The following is a 21,701-nucleotide window of genomic DNA, read 5'->3' as shown; positions in this document are numbered from 1 at the left end:
GATGAAACTGAAGCCCTCCAAGTGTCATTTGCTGAAGCCTAAAGTGCAGTATCTTGGGCATGTGGTGAGTGCCGAAGGTGTGGCGCCGGATCCAAAGAAAATTACAGCCATACAGAACTGGCCAAGGCCTACCACAATCAAGGAGGTGAGGCAGTTCCTGGGCCTGGTAGGCTACTGCCGTCGCTTCATCAAGGGCTACACCAAGATGGCCTCCCCCATGCAGGACCTCATGGTGAGGTAACCCAGGAATGGCAAGACTCCTGGCCCCCTGTTCACCTGGGGTGAAGAACAAGAAGAGTCCTTTCAGCAGCTAAAGTCGGTTTTGACCAGAGATGAGATCCTACCCTACCACAACTATTGCCTCCCGTTCATTCTATACACAGACTCCAATAATGAAGGCCTAGGAGCTGTCCTGTCCCAGAAGCAGAATGGCAGAGAAAAGGTGATTGCTTATGCCAGCAGGAAGCTCCGGCCGACGGAGAGGAACCCCGAGAATTCTAGCTCCTTCAAGTTGGAGTTCTTGGCACTTGTTTGGGTGATAACCGAGAGGTTCAAACATTACCTGGCTTCTGCAAAGTTCACTGCCTACACAGATAATAACCCTCTGACCCACCTGGATACGGTGAAGCTTGGGGCCCTAGAACAGTGCTGGGTGGCTCAGCTGGCGAACTATGATTTTACCATTAAGTACCGAGCCGGCTGCAAAAACACCAATGCAGATGCGTTGTTTCGGTTGCCGCATCTACCTGATGGAGGGGCGGATGAAGATGAGTTGGAAGAACTTGAGCTGCCTGCATTCCATCAACCTGACAGTGTGAAAGACGCAAGGCCATATAGTGGCCAGCAAGAGGCAGCCTTCAACCCCTTGCCCCACCATGGTTGGCAGGAAGACCAAGACAAGGACCCTGCAGTCTGGCTAGTCAAGACGCTAATCTCCCAGGCTCATTCCAGGATGGATCCCAATGCCCCCGCAGAAGCACAGCGACTGTGGAGAGGAGACCGATTGTACTTACGCCAGGGCAAATTGTACAGAGGGTTGACTAATCCTAAAACACAGGAAGAGGTCCGTCAGATTATAGTGCCGCAAGGGTATGTGTCCGTGGTCTTGAAAGCTTACCATGATGGAGCTGGCCATTTCAGTTGGAAGAAGTTAGAGATGCTGCTGAGAGAACGCTTTTACTGGATCGGGATGAGGGAGTCCATTGAGGCATGGTGTAGGGATTGTGGTCCCTGTGTGCTAAGAAGAAAGTATGGAACCAGCCAGAAAGCCCCGTTGCAGCCAATTGTCACTCACCAGCCACTGGAACTTGTTGCTTTGGACCACGTCAAGCTCACACCAAGCCGGAGCGGCTACGCCTACGCCCTCACCATCGTAGATCACTACTCCAGGTTCATGGTAGTGGTACCCGTCAAGGACTTAAAGGCTCGCACTGCAGCCAGGGCCTTCCAAGCATACTTCTGCCGGCCGCATGGTTACCCGGAGAGGGTGCTCACTGACCAAGGCCCTGCCTTTTGAAGCGGAAATATTTCAGGAGTTCTGCAACTTGTACGGGTGCAAGAAGATCCGTACCACCCCGTATCACGCCCAGACCAACGGGATGTGCGAGAAGATGAACCACCTGGTCCTCAACCTTTTCAAGACCTTACCCCTCGAAGAACGGAACCTGTGGCCTGAGAAACTACCTGATTTGGTGGACATGTACAATAACATTCCCTGCAGCTCCACTAAATGCACACCGGCATATCTAATGAGGGCGAGACCCGGAAGACTGACAGTGGATCTGGAGTTGGATGTAGAAGTGCCTGAAGCTATCCCGTCAACTGTCGACTGGGACACCAAGCGTCAGAGGCAGTACCGACAGATCCAAGAATGTGTGGAGGGAAACTTGCGCCAGAGCAGGGAGAAACCAGAGCAGCGTTTCAATAGACGAGCCCAGGCTGCCCCCTTCGAACCTGGAGATGTAGTACTCAAGAGGAAGAGAAGACTGTACAAGCTGGATGACCAGTGGGAGAGGACTCCTTATGTTATCCAACCCACCGGTCGGGAAAATTAGAAAACGTACCTTGTCAGTCATGAACAAGGGAAGACTACGGCCACTGTCTCCAGGGACCACCTGAAGAAGTGTCCAAAGCCCCTGAAGATGGTGGAGAAGGCTCCAGCTCCCACTCCGGGCGTGGAGAAAAAGAGGTGATCCACACTATTATGGGTGACTTTCCAGCTGATTGGCCTATGCAGAATGGAGTGGTGATTGTTCCCGTTATAATATTCCCACAACCCGTGGAAGATACAGAGCCAGAGAGGTCCATCAGCGACATACCAACACAAGCGCCCAGGGATGCACCTACACCACGCCCCCATAGGTCCCTACCAGCTATACCTGACACTAGGGAAGAGGGACCCGTAATTCACTCTCCCCCACCAGTCCTAAGTGAGGGCGGAGGGCTAAGAAGGTCCACACGCCCTAACTTGGGTCGGCCACCACTCCGGTACAGAGAAACTGATGTTTAGTGAGTGGTGTCCGCTTGGGGTGTAAATAGTGTGTGAATGAGTTCCAATTAACCGAATACTTCACTTGATTAGAAGATGATGATTAAGGTAGCGGTTCCCGGCTAACCACAGTTGTGTTAAACCCCCGTTGAAAAGTTTCTACAGTTTTAAAGGACCATGGCTTAGGACTGGCAAGCCAACCCAAAAACTTTTGGGCCTTGTAAATAATTCCTGACCACCTTTCTTGTCTCTGGAGAGGCTGATTGGAGGAAGGGCCTGTGGTAGAGTCGGCCGAGGCCCAGTCACTACTAAAACCGGTGACTACCCTCCAGGCCAGGGGTCCCCGGACTTGGGGCCCGTGAGAGAGACTGCCGGGTAAGGAACTTTTTACCTGGCCCGTATGGGCGTCACCCGGACCCATTCCTGGACTTGGGCAAAGGGGTGTGCACCAGTGTTTAGCGGTGGTACCAGGGAACAGGTTGTTTTGGGTGGAGGCGCGGTGAGAAGGTGGTCCGGTCCGTCCCATCCCATTTATATGTGCAACGTTTAAGATTTGTGCCTCCCATACGGGAAGAAATTGTAAACATGTTATTATACTTGAATTTTGTCTTTTTCTATTTTTCCAGTTCTGGTTAAAAAAAATAAACGGTGGTGGTCGGACAGCCCGCGGACGGTCTGTATTTAACCAAGGGGGAATGTGACTCCCTGGCAAAACCAGGTAGTCACACAGATAGGCCCCCGCACAACACCTCTCCCACACAGGGTTAAAACAGCCGACCTGAAACCCTAGTCACCCCCTCAGGGAAGGACAGACACACCAGTGGGCGGGACCAGGCGAATGGAGAATGCCCACCTAGGGGTCTGAAGAGCCTGGGGCGTAAAAACAGTCAGAACAGTCATGCCTTAGTCAAGTGCAGTTCAGTCTGTAGCTCAAGTGCAAGGAGCAGCTGAGTCAGGGTTGGTGCTCTGGTGCATTGGCTAGGTGGCAGACAGTAGTCAGAGTCAGTTTAACAAACCACAAGTACCACATTTTGTCATCCTTTAGACGACATCATATATATTATCTAATCAAGATGATGTTAATATCAAAACTAATGTACCACCTTCAGACCCTCCCCTTGTTATTGAAGCACAAAGATGTTGTCTATTTGGATAAAGCATTCTCACACTTTATCTGGAGGAAGAAGCGTCCCCGTATTGGGTTAAAGAAGCTGATGGCCACTAAAGACACTGGGAGTTTGAGTCTGCCTAATGTTAGGGGATATAATATTACCTGTTTGACTAGATATATGCTGGATTGGATCCATAGTTCTAAACAGTATGCAGCATTAGAACTTGAAAAAGATTACACACAACCATGGGATATCAAGGCTCTGCTTCATACTAGTCAGGCCAGATTGCCCCTTAAAATCAGACAGCCTTCCCTATTTAAACACACAATTGCAATGTGGAAAGTGGTGAGGAAGCACTATAAACTCCCTAACTCCCTTAAAATATCTAAATACTTACCAATTTGGGGAAATCCTGAATTTATGCTGGGGACCAGCAATAAATTGGTCAAGGAGTGGAGGGTGAGGGGTATACGGACAGTGTCCCATCTCCTACACCCCTCGGAACCTTGATGGCTAAATATAGATGAGTTAAAGAAAAAATATAATCTGAATCCTAGCCAAACAATTCTGTACGAACCAGTGAGGTACAATATTACGGCCCACTTACAGGGGGCCGTAATATATCGTGTATTGCACCATACAGTGAGGAAATAGATGACGATGAAATCGTTTTTTGTTTTTGTTTTTTTTTTTTACCAGGCAGTCAAATGCATTAAAGGACACCTCCTGTTTCCCAGGAGGTGTCCTTTAATGCATTTGACTGCCTGGTAAAAAAAAATCGATTTCCTCGTCATCTATTTCCTCACTGTATGGTGCAATACGCGATATGCTCATAGGACAACATCCGGAAGTTTTTTTTTTTAGGTTGTTTTTTTTTTTTAAATCATGGGAAGAGCAATTAGACCAAAATATGGTGACGAAGATCAGGGAGGTGGGTTGCTCTTCGCATAACCATCTTAAATGACCAATGGCGAGAATCCCAATATAACATAATGCATAAGGCAATGTACGTATTTAATCTCCCTCCAATTGTACTGATACCGGATAGGATTACCTATTGTCCTAAATGTAGAATAGATGTAACTGACCTCTTACATAGATTATGGACCTGCTCCCACCTCAAACCCCTGTGGGCAGAAATCACAAATTGCATATCGAGAATTTAGGGTCTTAGGACTTGCCTTTCTCCTGATCTTGCGCTCTTTCATCATTGGGAGGAGGGGAATGATGAGGAGGGTAAGATGTCGTGCCCACCTGCATTCCTACATGTAATATTACTGTAAGCCAAGAGGGCGTTACTCAGATATTGGCTAGACCCCAAAGTCCGTACATTTGAGGAAATATTAGCCAATGTCAAACGTCTCAGATATAGAGGGATCTAATGCAGAAAGTCAGTCAGAATTCATATTCATTCCAAAAAATGGAAAAAAAAATTATATTAGGTTATTACAATCGGGCTAAAATTGAAAACATCATGTCGCCATTTAAGGACACAGTTTGGTATCACATGGAGAAACTAAAGCGTACGCTGGAGGGTCTGGAGGTGGGAGAGGGTAATGGAGTGGGGGACTTTGATAATTAATTTTGATATGAATGTGAAGTAATTGGTTATATTTATAAAGTATCCACAAAATGTGATAGGAGTGAAATGTTTAGGTGCTGCACTGCTGCCTCCCTTTTCACAAATTAACTGTTGAGGACTTGATTATTCCAATGCTGAATCCTTTTCATGTCTCTTCTATCTGTAATGGTTATTCATTGTTGTTTAAAACCAATAAACATATATTTAAAAAAAGCATTCTTTTTGTATCGGTGCCCATCAAATTCTAGTTACGCTACTGTAGCGCTCCAGAAGCCATCAGGGAGCTACAAGGTTCTGCATCCCCATCAGGATGCAGAGCTTATCCCCTAGGGCCCCAGAAGACCAGTGCCGGTCACACACAAACACTCCAGGTAATCCCAGTTTTCCCCAACAATCCCCCATACAATGGTACAAGGCTAGGGTCGGACCAATGGATGGCCGCCTAGAGGTGGAGCCAGTCCAGTCCACTAGTTGACCAGGTGGGAGGGGAAGACAGTGGACAGTCAGAATCAGAAGAGACGAGGAGTAAAGGTGGACGTGAGGAGACACTGACACGGAGTTGACAGTATCCTGGTGACCAGGAGGGTAGTTGCTGGTGGAGTACGGTGGACTACTCCCTAAACTACGCATCAACGGGGTACAGGACCCTAGGACAGGCATAAAGTTCCAGGCAGGCCTGTTCACACCTGCACAGCGAGGGGACCGTCAAGGACCTTGCTGACCCTAAAAATCCAAGACTCAGTAGCAAAGAGAGAGCCGGGGACAGGACCAGAGACTCCAACCCCACAGGGATCATGCTACTGTCATACGGACAGCAGTGGAAAGAAACACCACGGGATGGGGACCCCCAGTTGCTCTACGCCACAGGGACCCACTAACCAGAGACAGGTGCAGGGGAAGAAGGTACCATATTACTACACTGGCACTGGAACAAAGGGGACCTGAAGGTAAAACCACCCGGCCTCGGGTATCCAGTTACCACCAGAAAGCGAGTAAAGAACCAGTTGCACTGAACCCCTTGTGTGGACTACCTTCTTCCGACACCCGTCATTACACCTACCCTCTGGGGCCCGGCCCTGCTTGCGGAGGGTCTAACATCCAGGCTGCCATTAACACCAGCCCCAGTAGTGGACATTGAGCAGCGGCGGCTCCATCTACATAGCCTCAACACTGCAAGTGGCGTCACGTATGAACACTAATCTAATCCCCTGTAAATATATCCCCTTTACAAAAAGGGCCCAGGGCACGGAACTGGGCTACAGCCACCAAAGTGACATTCCCAATATATATACCACCCTCGACAGAGTACCCCATATCCCTGGGCGTGACAACCCTTTTTCCTGGCATCACGAACAGGATTGAACTGGACCCGGTCAAACCGAGTGACGTGTACCTTAAAGACTGTGTTTTATGGACTATACTTTATTGCTTGAAAAATTGCCGCCATTTTGCTGTGAAAACTAACTGTGCCACAGCAGACCAAAAGTCGCGAAAAGAAAGTCCTGCCCCCTGGGAATATCCGGAAAGTAAAGCTAAACCGGAAGCGGGGAGCCCGGAGGCCCTGCCACAGAATGCCTCCAGAACTGCGACATGCAACATGTCTGCACCAGGGAATTGTGCCAGTGCACCAGGTCACCCAGGGACCTGGACTGCGGAGAGGCTAGAGGCGGAGGTCCAGCGGCTGTGCTGGACTCTGCAAGCGGAATACCTGCAGCGAGTCGAGGAGTGGAAGGCGGAGATGATTGAGGTGGTGGCAGCCATGCGGGCTCAAGAGAGTGGAGCGTTGCTTGACCAGGCTGCACGGACCCAGATACCGGGATCCGTCCTCGACCAGGCCGTGTCACCGCCAGAGTCAGCGAGACCAGAATTGATCGCATCCCCTTCTCCGCTGGAGAAGGGCAAAGTGGCACCAGTTTCCCTGACCAGACCAGAAGCGGTCACATCACCTTCTCCGATGGAGAAGGAGCAAGCTTAAGCACCTGATCCAGTGGCGACTGCCCAGGCTGTGACATCATCAGGAGCCGTGGAGGAGGCCACCACCAGCGTTGACTATCTTCTCCAGGTACTGTACCCAGTCGCTGTCAGGGATCCAGCAATGAGCTACCCTGAACCAGGTAGCGGGAAACCACCTGGTTGTCACCTGGGAGTAGGCACAGGTGGAGGAGGATACCCATGGAGGCTGCCAGGCTATCATCACCCAGCTGGTCCAGGAGCGGGAGCAGCGAGAGGCCAGGCGGAGGCCAGAGACGTCCAGGAGAACCAAAGCCTTCGGCTTGCCACCTACCGTGCCCAGGGCCTGTTCTACCAGGGCGTGATGGAACGCTTCAGTGTCAAAAGGGGATGGGGTTTCATTGCGGAGCCTGTCCTGAAGGAGGGACTCTTAATTTCTCGCCGGGATGTGAGACCCCAACTCCCCAGAGGACACCCCGACCGGGATCTGAATATGGGTGACAAGGTTGCCTATACCCGGCACTACGGAGAGCGGGACTGGTATGCCCTTGATGTGGAGGTCCTTGCTGAAAAGCTAGCCCCCGCTCCTACTTCAGCACTAGTACCTCAGCTGCCACCAGGAGGCAGTGCACATGCATGGGACCAGTGCACACAAACTCTTAAGTGCTCAACCCAGAAGACCAAGTGAACAAGATGGCCCCTTTCCAACACCCTGGTAGCTATGACCCGTTGCCCTACCAGTTGTTTGTTTGACTGTTTCAGTTAATGTTGTGTGCTGTAAATGTTGATTTAAACTGCTTAATAAGTGTTTTGAAACATGGACAATTGAAGAAAAAGGTTTACCAGTTTTCATGTTTGATATATAAATGGACCCAGGCTGCAGGACTGGCAGCAGCCAAAAACTCTTACCTTGTAAAAAGTTGCACCAGGTGTGAATCACCAGTGGACCCTAATTGAGCAACGCCATCAAGGAGAGGAAGGTTGGAGGAAAGGTCGGGGACAGCAATGGCCCAGACTTGGTCACCAAAGGGACCGGTGATCTGCCTCCATAGAGGGTTCTGGGACCAGGACCCTTTGGGTGGTGGGTGCAGGGACGGGTACTCCAGTTAATACAACCTTAAAGTGATGAACCTCCCCTGAGGGAGAAGACCTGTTATGTTTTATGTTGATGTTTTCATGAAAAATAAAAGTGTAACCAGTTTCACTTGCAGCCCGAAGACGTGCTGGGATTAACCAAGGGGGAATGTAGCACCCCTGAAGCCATCAGGGAGCTACAAGGTTCTGCATCCCCACCAGGATGCAGGGCCTACTCCCTAGGGCCCTGGAAGACCAAAGCCGGTCGCACACAAACACTCCAGGTAATCCCAGTTTTCCCCAACAATCCCCCATACAATGGTACAAGGCTAGGGGCGGACCAATGGATGGCCGCCTAGAGACAGAGCCAGTCCAGTCCACTAGTTGACCAGGTGGGAGGGGAAGACAGTGAACAGTCAGAATCAGAAGAGACGAGGAGTAAAGGTGGACGTGAGGAGACGCACTGACACGGAGTTGACAGTACCCTGGTGCACAGGAGGGTAGTTGCTGGTGGAGTACGCCCGGAACTACGCACCATCGGGGTACAGGACCCTAGGACAGGCATAAAACTCAAGGCAGGCCTGTTAACGTCTGAACAGCGAGGGGACCATCAAGGACCTCGCTGACCCTAAAAATCCAAGATTCAGTAGCAAAGAGAGAGCCGGGGACAGGACCAGAGACTCCAACCCCACAGGGTTCACGCTACTGTCATATGGACAGCAGTGGAAAGAAACACCACCGGACGGGGACCCCCAGTTGCTCTACGCCTCGGGGACCCACTAATCAGAGATAGGTGCAGGGGAAGAATGTACCAGATTACTACACTGGCACTAGAACAAAGGGGACCTGAAGGGGAAACTAGCCGGCCTCGGGTGACCAGTTACCACCAGAAAGTGAGTAATGAACCAGTTGCACTGAACTCCTTGTGTGGACTACCTTCTTCCGACACCCATCATTACATCTACCCTCTGGGGCCCGGCCCTGCTTGCGGAGGGTCTAAGATCCAGGCTACCATTAACACCAGCCCCAGTAGTGGACATTGAGCAGCGACTGCTCCATCTACATAGCCACAACACCGCAAGTGGCGTCACATATGAACACAAATCTAATCCCCTGTAAACATATCCCCTTTACAAAAAGGGCCCAGGGCACAGAACCGGGCTATGGCCACCAAAGTGACATTCCCAATATATATACTGCCCGGGACCGAGTACCCCATATCCCGGGGCGCGACACCTACCACTACTTTATACCTTGCATGTACTTCCCAAAAATGGACTTACTGGTACATCAGGCCAATAGTGTGAGTACAGGAGCTGGGCCCATACTATCACCGTTAGGAGCTTGGCTTAAGGTAAATCTGTCACCAGGTTTTAACTATTACATCTAAGAGCCACATAATGTAGAGACAAAGGTCCTGATTCCAGTGATGTCACTTGTGACGCCCTGACAAAATCAGGTTCTTACAGGGGACTGCATCCATCTTCCAGATGCAGGACTCTCTCCTCCTTGCCCTTCCAACACAACCCCACACAGGTACAACACCAGCCACAAAGCCTAGTCACCCACCCAGGACAATAGGGACACACCAGTGGGCGGGACCAGGCAGATGGTGACACCCACCTAGGGGTCCTGAGGTGTTCGGGGAGGGAACAAGACAGTTGGAGTCAGTGGTTGAGTGGAAACAGAGGAAGTGAGAGGAGTTAAGTGGTAGTCGGGGGTTGTAGCTCCCGGACTACCTGAGCTGACTGGGTGGCAGACGGCAGAGCAGGGCCACAGGCGACGGAGATCCGGTCGTGGGAGACCTTAAGTGGACCGGGGCCATGTTTGTAGCCCGCCGGTGCCGACCGTGGCAAACCGGTCCGGAGGCCGTGCACAGTCGGGGTATCTGGACCCTAGGGCGAGGACAGCTTCAAGCACCTTTCCAATCAACCAACAGGGGACAAGATTCCAAGTCTTGTCCCACTAGCAGCCCAGATAGAGCAAGACGGAAGCCCAACACGGGGGATAGAGCTTCTGCAAGTGTTTGCTAAAATCCAAGGGTCAGATCTCGCGGGCGACAGCTACCACAGCATAGACACCGGGAGTGGACTGTTCCCATTTCATGCGGACTAGTCAACACACAAGACAATGTGCCGCCCCCATGCCAGCAGCCGGGCTGCTCAGATCCGGAACCGCAGTGCCTCGAGGGGTCTCCGGACCCGGGGTTCGTGCGGCCACTCAATAAAGGGGGAGATATGTACAGTCCGTGTCGCCACCCACGTTGCGTGGTAATGTGAGAGACCACCGCTGCTGTTGGGGAGCCCGGTGACTATGTTCAAGCAGCAGGATGCTTAACCCCTCCGTGGGTAGGGGGTTTGGTGTCCCGGGGCCCGGTAATGGGACGGGGGAGCCATAGGCTGTAGGCCTGAGAGACAGGGAGCAGAGAAACTTACAGTGGTTGTCCTGGTGCTGGATGAGGCTGTGTTGATGTGTGAGGTCAATGAACACACAGGCAGTGATTCAACCAAACGTCCTTCAGTACCGCTGCCACTGAGGGGGAGCACGTCCAGGTGACCGTTCCCAGTGATGATGCTAGTGTGCTTTGGTCTAGTCTGACCCTCCGGGGGGCCTCCACTTCCACAGCCCTTCACTCTCTGAGGCTGCTCTCACGCTGTCTGGGAGCTCAAACTCCCCAGCCTGCTCTCCTCACTGAGAGCTACTTGAGAGCTCTCTACTCTCTTTGCTCCCCAGCTGACGACTAACTAGCCACCTCCCACCTAGTCTGATTAATTCTTCGGTGGGCGGCCCTTTCCTCACTGGACCTGCCCCCTGGTATGTGTGTGTGTGGGATTTGCATTCTGGTCTTAGCACATTACTGAGTGGCACCTGGAACCAAGGGAGAGAGATGGATGCTGAACAGAAAGGAAAATTGTGCAACACCCTGTGACGACCTGATAGGCCAGGGCGTCACAACAACAACAACACAGAAGTGCAGTAGGAAGGGCCCCTGTCCTGTCAACCAGTGTGCGGGACCCGAGCACACCCCTCCAGAGGCTACCGGTATCCGGGATTTGGTTTGCTACCTGGACTCTGTGGGACTTTCTTCAAAGAGTGAGTACACCGGTATCACCCGGTCCATCCCCGCAGACTGCGCCCCAGCACTCCACTCTACCCACGCCTGAGCCCCGGGACAATACCTCCCCTACCCGTGGAGGAGATACTATCCTGCTGCCCTGCTCCATCAGCCCCGGGAACCCCATACCAAGGCAGCAGCGGTGACAAACTCTTCCCTGTAAATAACCCCTTTATTCAGTTGTGGGCGACGGGCTGCTGCACGAGCCCGGGTCCGGCTGCCCCTGGAGCCACAGCCACGATCCCGGATCCGAGCATCTCGAGCAGCCCCCCTGCCGTGGTCTGTGCCCCCGCCCGCAACATCACTTACTGAACTGTTGCTGTCATTTTTATTGAATCAATGTGTATTTTGTCTGCTGCATATCTAGCAGTTATTTGAAAGTAGAGCTCTACAACTCTACCCACACCACTTATTGGCATCTTTCTGCCCATACGCAGTGTACACAGAAATCTGTTAATTATCTCCTGCTGATTAAACAGTGATTTTATCAAAACTTAGCACATGATAACTGCAATTAAGGTCAGGACACACGGCCAATAACACGGAGAGAGTGGAATGCAATAAAAAAGTCGCATTCCACTCGGACCAATATTACTCTATGTGCCTGCTCCCATGAGCGATTTTTTTTTTTTTTTCTTCTCAGCCCTTATCGGACTGAGAAAACGATCACAACATGCTGCGGGTGGAATGCGATCATGTTTCACTCGCACCCATTCAAGTCTATGGGGCGAGAGAAACATCGCACTGCACTTACATTACACCATGCAGTGCGATTCTCGCATCAGCTGGTAACGGAGGAGATAGGGAGATAAATCCCTAACTCTCCTCCGCAGCTGTAGTCTGATCGCACTTTCGGACCACAGTCACATGACACTCTGCTCCAGCTGTGCTGTGAGCGTGAGACGAGTGTCATGCGAGGACTCGCACTAATGCCCGTGTGGCCTCAGCCTAAGAGAGATCCTCCTGGCTGATGAGTGGATGCAGCTTTATATGAAAACCCTTGTTTATCTTAATATTAATGGCTGTACCAGACAATACAAGCACGTTCTACCTATTGTGTGTCCCCGCACTCCCCCTATTTCTTTATAGATTGTAAGCTTGCGAGCAGGGTTCTCATTATTCCTGTAACTGTTGAACAATGTGTTTTTGTTTTGTTTTTGGTTTCACATGTCCTTAGTTAATTGTAAAGTTTGGCGGAATATGCTGGATCTATATAAATAAAATTATTAAAACTACACTAAGCAGCCCAGTAAGTGGCACATCGCTGAAATCAGGATCTCTGTCTTTACATTATGCTTCCCTCACTCACCCGCTTTGCAGCCCGCAATGTAAATGCGGACTGTTGATCCTTGTCATAGCAACCAGAGGTCAAAAAATGACCTCCGGGTATGCCAGCTGTGGAGGCTTGTTAGTCCATGCCAAGAGCATGGCCTAAAAGGTGTTTTTGTCAGTTTAAAGGCGGCGTCACACGGTACAATATATCGTGCGATACGTCGTCGGGGTCACGGAATTTGTGACGCACATCGTTAGAGATGTCGTACCGTGTGACACCTCCAAACGACTGTTAACGAGCAAAAATACTCCCCTTATCATTGCTCATTGACACGTCATTCATTTTCATAATGTTGTTCCTCCTTCTGCGCGCCGTTTGTTCATCGTTCCTGAGGCAGCACACATCGCTACGTGTGACACCCGGGAACGACGAACACAGCTTACCTGCGTCCTGCCGGCAATGAGGATGGAAGGAGGTGGGCGGGATGTTACGTCCCGCTCATCTCCGCCCCTCCACTTCTATTGGGTGGCCACTGTGTGACGTCTCTGTGACGCTGAACGTCCCTCCCCCTTCAGGAAGAGGCTGTTCGCCGCCCACAGCGACGTCGTAAGGGAGGCAAGTGCGTGTGACGAGGGTTTAATGACTTTGTGCGCCACGGGCAATGAATTGCCCATGACGCACAAACGATGGGGGTGGGTGCGATCGCACGATAAATCGTCTCATGTAACGCCGCCTTAACACTGACAAGTCTAATGCAATGCAATACATGTCAATTGCAATACTTTAAAATAGTGATCAGAGTAATAAAAGTTTAAGTCCCACAGAAAGATTAATGAAAAAAGTTGAAATAAAAGCTAAAAATATGAACATTTGTGAAAAAAAAAAATTCATATTTTTTATCACAGTATCTGGAGTAATCTGGAAGACTGTCACAAAAAAGCCAGAGCCATTTGGCTCAGTCAATGAAAAAAAACTATAGCTGTCAAAATGTAAAACATAAAAAAAAGATAAATGTGGTAGCACTGTATTCATACTGACCCAAGAACAAAGCTGTGTGATCACTTTTACAAGACTATACTACGTATGTGACACAAAATGGTACCAATAAAAGCTCCAACTCATCCCGCAATGAACAAGCACTCACATGACTATCAGCAAAAAAAAAAAAACACCAAAAGACAAGCCTTAAAAATGTGGTGATGTAAAAAATACTTTATTTTGTAAAACAAAAAATAAATGTGTGATAGTAGCCAAACCTAAAAAAAAATATATAAATCTGGTATCGCTGTGATCGCACTGACCTGAGGAATAAAACTGCCTTATCACTTATACCACAATGCGTATAAAATAAATTAAACCAATTCCTGCTGTTGATTTCCTCACTCTTGCCTCCCAAAGATTGCAATAAGGCTCAGCTCATATTTTTTCTGTGCTCTACACTGAGCAATTACATGTAAATCTCTGAAAAACATTATTCAGACAAAATTCACAATGGAAATGAGAGTTATGGAGTCACTATTAACTCCCATCTGACCTGTGGTCCGGCGGTGTCCATCTTTTTAGGCATGTATAAAAGCAAGATAACAGTTTTGTGCATCTTTGAAAAGGACACCGTTGAAGAGAGGCCAAACAGTCGGGAATAAATCTACTGCCTTATTAGTGAATGGATCCATCAGGGGTTTCTGAATCACATATTTTGGAAATTGAGATTGAAACCCTAATGTAGGTGCTCACCATTGAGAACAGGATAAATGTTCTTTACCCCAAATTGCTACCATTGATATTTAATTCAACCCACAAAAATACACGTTCCATTCAGGTCCGTCATCTGTTAACAAAAATATAGGGGACTCCCACGTTACTGGTAGCAAAGAAAAAGTGCTATGGCTCACTGCAAAAAGAAATCCAGCACAATATTCACTCCCAAATTTAAATTCCCGCCTCTCTTTTGAGCACCACAATGTACCTAAACCACAATTGGCTGTCCACATGTTTAGCATTACTGTAGCAAAGTGATCCACTTAATTTATAGGGTACGTGTCTCCAGATGCACAAGCTGGACACAATGTCATGTACATTACAATGTATTGGGCACTACAATAGCATATATGCAAATTTTGATTTTGCAGCATTTATTACATTTGCCTCAATGGGGGGGTCTTCCAGAGACAAATATCGCTACTATGCCCGCAGATGAATTACCAGAGGGGTGTAATTTCCAAAATGGAGTCAGCAGGGGGTGATCTGCTGCTTTGGCACTCTTAAGGCTATATGCGCACTAGGCCGTTTTACCCGCGGATTTACCCGCGGATTTGCTGCAGAAATTTCTTGAGAAATGTCTGCAATCTTTGTGCAGACATTTCCCAGAAAATCCTATGAGAATAAAAAATAGCTGTGCGCACGCTGCGGATTTTTCTCAAGAAATTTCCTTGAGAAGATTTTCGGGAGAAAATTTCTTGAGAAAATGAGCATGTCAATTCTTTTCCGCAGGTACCTACGGATTTCTGCAGTACAGCCTGCAAAATCCGCAGGGAACAACCTGCGGGAAAATCGCGGCAAATTCGCAGCAAATCCGCATGCGGATTTGGTGCGGATTTTTTCTGGAGGTCCGGAAATCTTCCACTCCCAGAAGTTTCTCAAGAAATTTTCTTGAGAAACTTCACATTTCTAGTGCGCACAAAGCCTAAGGGCTTGCAAATGGAGTCTGCATACTATTCTATGAAACTCTGTTCTCAAAAAGTCAAATGGCTTGATAGGGAACCTGTTTTTTATGCTTCGTTAATTACCCTTAAGCATCTTTCACACGTCCAAGCAAAACACACACGTTTTGCACGGTCTGTGGTGTAAGTGTGTGTGTGTTTAGCATGTGCTGTCAAGTGTGCTATCCGTATGACATCCGCATAGAACACTTACTGCATAAACGTCTACACTTACCTGTCCATGGTGCTGCTGTGTCCAGCGCTGCTGCTGCTTCTGGTCTGAGGTGCAATGAATATACAATGAGCGGGGGTCGGAAGCAAGTGACAGCAGTGCTGGAGACATCAGCGGTGGAGACAGGTGAGTATAGAAAATCATTTTATTTCACAGACACGTGTTTTCTCCGGTACATGTCACACTGATGTCACATGGAGTTCATCAGGAAGCGGGCCGTGTGACATCCATGCACCCGCAGAAAAATGGACATGTCTACACAAACCCCAATAAGCAACCCCACTATGAACAGAGGAATTGACAGTTGTACAAAATCCTCAAAACATATAAAATAATTACACGTGTGTTGCAAATATGTTAATGCATAGTTATAAAGTGTTAACATAATTATTTGACTCAATGGTTATGATTTCATATCAAAATACAATTGCAAAGCGATATACAATGAGTCACGAATTGACATAACATTATAAACAATTCCCAGTCAGCAACCATATAGTATAAGGATGAATTGACAGTAGTCCAAAACCCTCAAATCTAAAGATCCTATCAAGACACGGCTTTGATTGACAGGGGTCAGATTCAGGCATGAACACATGACAAAGATGCATTACCAACAGGAATGGGTAACTGTGCTCTATATAAATTGGAATTGTCTCACCCATCCATGAAAGGTCCTGTGGGTAAAGTCAACATACTTCTGGAGTATGTCGGGTGGTCCATAGAGGTGCTCCTTAGGCCTAAAGGTTCCTGCCTTATATGCAAACTGGACCTCACCATATTTACCCCAAAAGGTTCCCACCCTGACACGGGCATTTTACAGCTCTCCATGTGGCCAGACTCTAAATGTACATTTGTGTCTCTTCCAATGCGTTTCTTAATTCAACTAAGGATTTCTCAGGGGAAAAACAAAGGACCACAGAATTGTCCAACCTGTCTGTACAATGGCAGGAATTTCAAATGAAAGAGCCTCAATATTAGATGCCCGGCCCCTTATAATAACCATTCTTATCTATTGTCTCAACTGCAGTTAATCATAAATTTGGGCTCACCTGGTAAAATGCTGGTATCGCTATGTAGCACTAAACCCCACATGTGGCCCGAATCCATATCTCCTTTACCCCATGGCCTCCATCCATAGTGGAATGCACGCTGGGCTCCACCATGTGTGGAAGGTGGGTCATAACTAAAAAGAAACTTTTGACAATCACTAACAATACCACGCAGGCGCGCTCAATGATTTTTCTCACCGACACAGGGAAGCACACTGGAACGCAACAAATAGTGAACCCACCGGTACTGATGCGCATGCTGGAACGTAGCAGATAGTGACACCAGTCACATCAGGAAGTTGCAATGGAATGCATAATGGAACTCACCAGTCACACATGCAGCTCAATAAGCTAACTAGTCTTCCTGGCTGCATGTGGGCAGAAACCTGAACTGCCCAATTAGTAACTTCCAGTGAGGTTCCGTTCAAGTCCAGGTTCCAAAACCGAACTTTATCTAAAGTCTGACTGAACCTGTGGTGTCCCTGACCCGGTCAGGCACCACTGAGTACTGCACCCATGCAGGGACAGTACTTCCAGGTAATCCTAAGGGCCAGGATGAGGTGTGTATGCACAGACACATAGCAACCAGTTCTCCCACACCAGTAGATGGAACCCTTGGGTAGTCTCCAGAGGGGGCTAGCTTTCAAATCTTATCAAGGGGTGCAGCGGAGGGGCTGGGAGCTAAAGTGCAGAGGTTGTCAGGAAAGGAGGAGAGCCAGTCTGGTAGTGGTGAGCGGCGGTCGTGAGGCAGATCCGCACGCTGACACTAGTCAGACCCTGCATGGGGTAGTAGCTATTAGCGGGGGAGAACGGTCACCTGGTGAGAAGAGAGAAGTGTCCCTGGTGACTAGGCACGTACGGGGTACAGGTCCCTAGAGCAGACTCCAGTTTAACTATCTGCTAAACCTGCCGGTGAGGGGAACTAAAAGTACCTCACCGACCTCAGAGTCCGAGCCTCAGCAGCAACGCAGGGACCCATAAGAATACAGAGCTTGAAGCCATCTCACCTGGTCTATGCTGCCGGAAAATGAGCCAAACACAGGGGAGAAAAGGCAGTAGCGACTCCCTGGATAGACTCCCATGATACTTCACGTCAGGGGGTTATCCGAACACATAGTGCTAGGAAGGTGAGCTAATAGGTTACCCTCAGACTGGCCCAAAGAAGCCCCTGGTCCTACCTGGTTCATCACAGCAATGCCCGGGTCAACTCACAACAACATCTGAGTGAGTAAAAACCAGTTAAAAGACTTTTGGACTCAGCTTGTGTTATTCCGGGACCCGCTACTCTGCTCACCCGAGCCCCTGGGGCCTGTCTCACGGGAAGCTACATCATCTGACTGCAGACCCCATCAGCCCCAGACGCTCGTAAACTCTGCAGTGGCGGTCATCCACATCCCTGACCGCAAGCAGTGAGTGGCGTCACGACATATTCAAAACTGACATTACCTGTTTGCCATATTGAAGAAGCTCTGTGGCATCCCTGAATAGGATCAGCATCCCTGGGGCGTCACAAACCCGCTGAACCAAACTTGCTTGGATCCGCCCATCTCTAATTATGGGGCCTTTAATTACCCTTTTCATGTTCTAAAAATTGGGAATCTGGGGCAAAAACATTTTAGTGGTAAAAATGTATTCTTTTTTCTGCAACACCCAATAGTATAAAAAAATTTGACACACCATTGGTGTCAGTTTGCTCATTGCACCCTTATATGAAATCGTTGAAGGTTGCAGTTTGTAAAATGGCATCAATTGTGGTGGATTTCTGCTGTTCTGGCACCTTTGGGGCTTTGCCAATGTGACATGGCACCTGCAAATCATTCCAACAATATCTGCACTATTCAATAAGACAGGAGTATACAACAGAGTTATATGTGTTTAAATATTTTTGTATTCTTTATTATTATCTAGGAAAAAATGACTTTTTTCATATTTTTTTATGCAAAAGTGATGACACATAAACCTAAAATCAATCAGTGTAATAAAAACATATAAAGGGACACCGAAAACATAGGCACAAAGAAAAAAAAAATACCAAGAAGCACAATGTGGTAAGTATGCTGAAAAATTCATGCATCCCATATTGTTCACAACCATTCATATAAAGAAAAGTATGTATGATGTGAACATAACTGAATGTCGCATAGACAACAACATAGGTTATCTCCCATTTAAAGTGTCTAAGTGCAGAAAGAAAGGAATGCGAGCATACACATATAAGTATGATTCATACCAGAAAGTGCTTAGTGCTTGTAATTCAAGTCTGCATCTATGTGCCAAAGGAGAAAGTTTCCCCTAAACATCTACCAACGTACGTTTCACCAGGGGAATGAGTGTCCCCACATGTGGTTTCTTCAGGGAGTGAGAGTGGTATCTCCCCTCCTTGAATGTTTGTTTAAATGTCCCGCTCAAAAAGACATACGCATATGTCATCACTCTGTTTGCATGCGCCGTCTGTTGACTGCAACGCCGCAGGCAGGCCTGCCGTCAGACAACACAGGGCATGCGTGGGAGCAGGGACGCGTGATCCTGCTCCCGCACAAGCGCCGCTGCCACAGTAGCGGCAGGCCCACCTGCAGCGGAACAGTGCAGACGCCGCACACGTTCTGAGGAAGACACCGCAGGTAACTATGGTGATGTCTGGCCACACTGTATAGTGGGCATGTGAACTACATCACAAGAGTGTTATGGAGACTGACAGTCATTTGGAGAGGGATGCTCTTCGGTTTCTGGAGGACCTCCTGTAGGAACAGGACACCACTGACACAGGTGTGTTCCAAAAATCACTGTTGCCCAGATCGACCACATTGTGCTTCTTGGTATTTTACTATCTTTGTGCCTATGTTTTCGGTGTCCCTTTATATGTTTTTATTACACGGATTGATTTTATGTTTGTGTCATCACTTTTGCATAAAAAAATATGAAAAAAATTGATATCACTTCTTCTTAGATAAAGAGTAGAAAATTATGTAATCACATATAACTCTGTTGTCCTCCTGTCTTATTAATCTATTTCACGGAGTTTGTGTTGATGGTAGGGTGACCATATTTGGCAACCTGCCTCCTTATTGGGTTGGATATGGTTACATGGAGATTTGTTTGTACAACATCTGCACTGCGATATTCCATTCTCAGCTTTGCACTTTACCTCAAAACTAGCTCACCATTACATGTATTGTATTGGCGCATTCCAGAGAAAAACTGTGCCATCAATTTTTTTTCTTATTAGCCCTTATAAAAATGAGAAAGTTGGCTCTAAAACAATGCTTTAGTGGAAAAATGTAATTATTTTTTCTTCACTGTCCAAAGGTATAAAACTCTTTGGCACTCCTGTGGTATCAATATGCTCACTGCACCTCGGAGATGAATTGATTGAGGGGAATGGTTTGTTAAATAGCGTCACTTATGGGGGGTCTACTTTTCTGGCATGTCAAGGGCTCTAACAGTGTGGCATGGAAACCGCAAACTATGCCAGCTACATCTGAACTCCAACATGGGGCTCCGTCCCTTCTGAGCTTTGCACTGTGCCTCAAAAGTACTTTTCGACCACATATGGGATAACTGTATACACAGGGGAAACTGCAAAACAAATTGTACGGTCCATTTTCTTATGTTACTTTAGTATACTGTCTTTATTTATAACAGGGAAAAGGGAAACATAAAATGAGGTGTAACAAGCATTAAAATTACTTATTGTACAAATGTTGACATTTTTTAATAAACAATAGGCTTTAGATATAATTTGAAAGGTAAAATTCAACAAATAAAAGGGAAGGAAAATCTAAGTATAGAAGAAACCAGGTGAAGAAAAAAAAATACAACTTCAGGATTCCTAGCAACTATTACTATGCCAGAGAAACATACTGCAAATATAAGGCAACATTTTCAAACAGTAAGAAAATTCAAACAACTAATATATGTAATAAAACAAACAAGAGAAGATCTACGACCTTTGATGTTATTAAGGATTGGGTTAAATTTAAGAGACCACAGATACCACCTCTCAGCATATCTAGAAAAGTTACTTTCCTTAAGGCTATGTTGTACTCATAGATGTTGTGTAAAGCCTGGTTTACACGCTTCAATAGATCTTTCAATCCATCGTCGGGGTCAAGTTGTAAGTGACGCACATCCGGCTTCGTTCGTGACGTATTTGCGTGTGAAACCTACGTGCAATCAAGATTGAACGAAAATACGGTGATCGCATACACGTCGTTTATTCCTCATACATTGGACGTTTTGTTGTATGAACCTAGTCAATTGTAACGTGTGACATCCCTCATACGATTTTGGTGTCTGATGCTATGTGCGCAGGTGTGCGCTCTGCACCGCAGCTTAAAAAAGGTCTGCTTCAGAGCGCAGCTGAAAGGCTGCGTTCTGAAGAGCCTCACGATGTCTGTCATTCACTAATCTCTGTCAGTCCGTCACTATCTCTGTCCCTCTCTCTCTGTACATGTCAGTCTATCCCTCTTACCCCCTCTCTCATACTCACCGATCCCCGATCTCCGGCCCGGCTCTGCACGGCATTCACACTGCTCCGGCGGCTTTTACTGTTTTGAAAAAGCCGGCCGCCCATTAAACAATCTCGTATTCCCTGCTTTCCCCACCCACCGGCGCCTATGATTGGTTACAGTGAGACACGCCCCCACGCTGAGTGACAGGTGTCACACTGCACCCAATCACAGCAGTCGGTGGGCGTGTCTATACTGTGCAGTGAAATAAATAATTAAATAATTAAAAAAAACGGCGTGCGGTCCCCCCCAATTTTAATACCAGCCAGATAAAGCCATACGGCTGAAGGCTGGTATTCTCAGGATGGGGAGCTCCACGTTATGGGGAGCCCCCCAGCCTAACAATATCAGTCAGCAGCCGCCCAGAATTGCCGCATACATTATATGCGACAGTTCTGGGACTGTACCCGGCTCTTCCCGATTTGCCCTGGTGCGTTGGCAAATCGAGGTAATAAGGAGTTATTGGCAGCCCATAGCTGCCAATAAGTGTTAGATTAATCATGTCAGGCGTCTATGAGACACCTTCCATGATTAATCTGTAAATTACAGTAAATAAACACACACACCCGAAAAAATCCTTTATTAGAAATGAAAACACAAACATATACCCTGGTTC

The sequence above is a fragment of the Anomaloglossus baeobatrachus genome, chromosome 5 (genome assembly GCF_048569485.1).
Source record: "Anomaloglossus baeobatrachus isolate aAnoBae1 chromosome 5, aAnoBae1.hap1, whole genome shotgun sequence".
Classification (NCBI taxonomy): domain Eukaryota; kingdom Metazoa; phylum Chordata; class Amphibia; order Anura; family Aromobatidae; genus Anomaloglossus; species Anomaloglossus baeobatrachus.
This window is presented reverse-complemented; position numbering follows the sequence as displayed.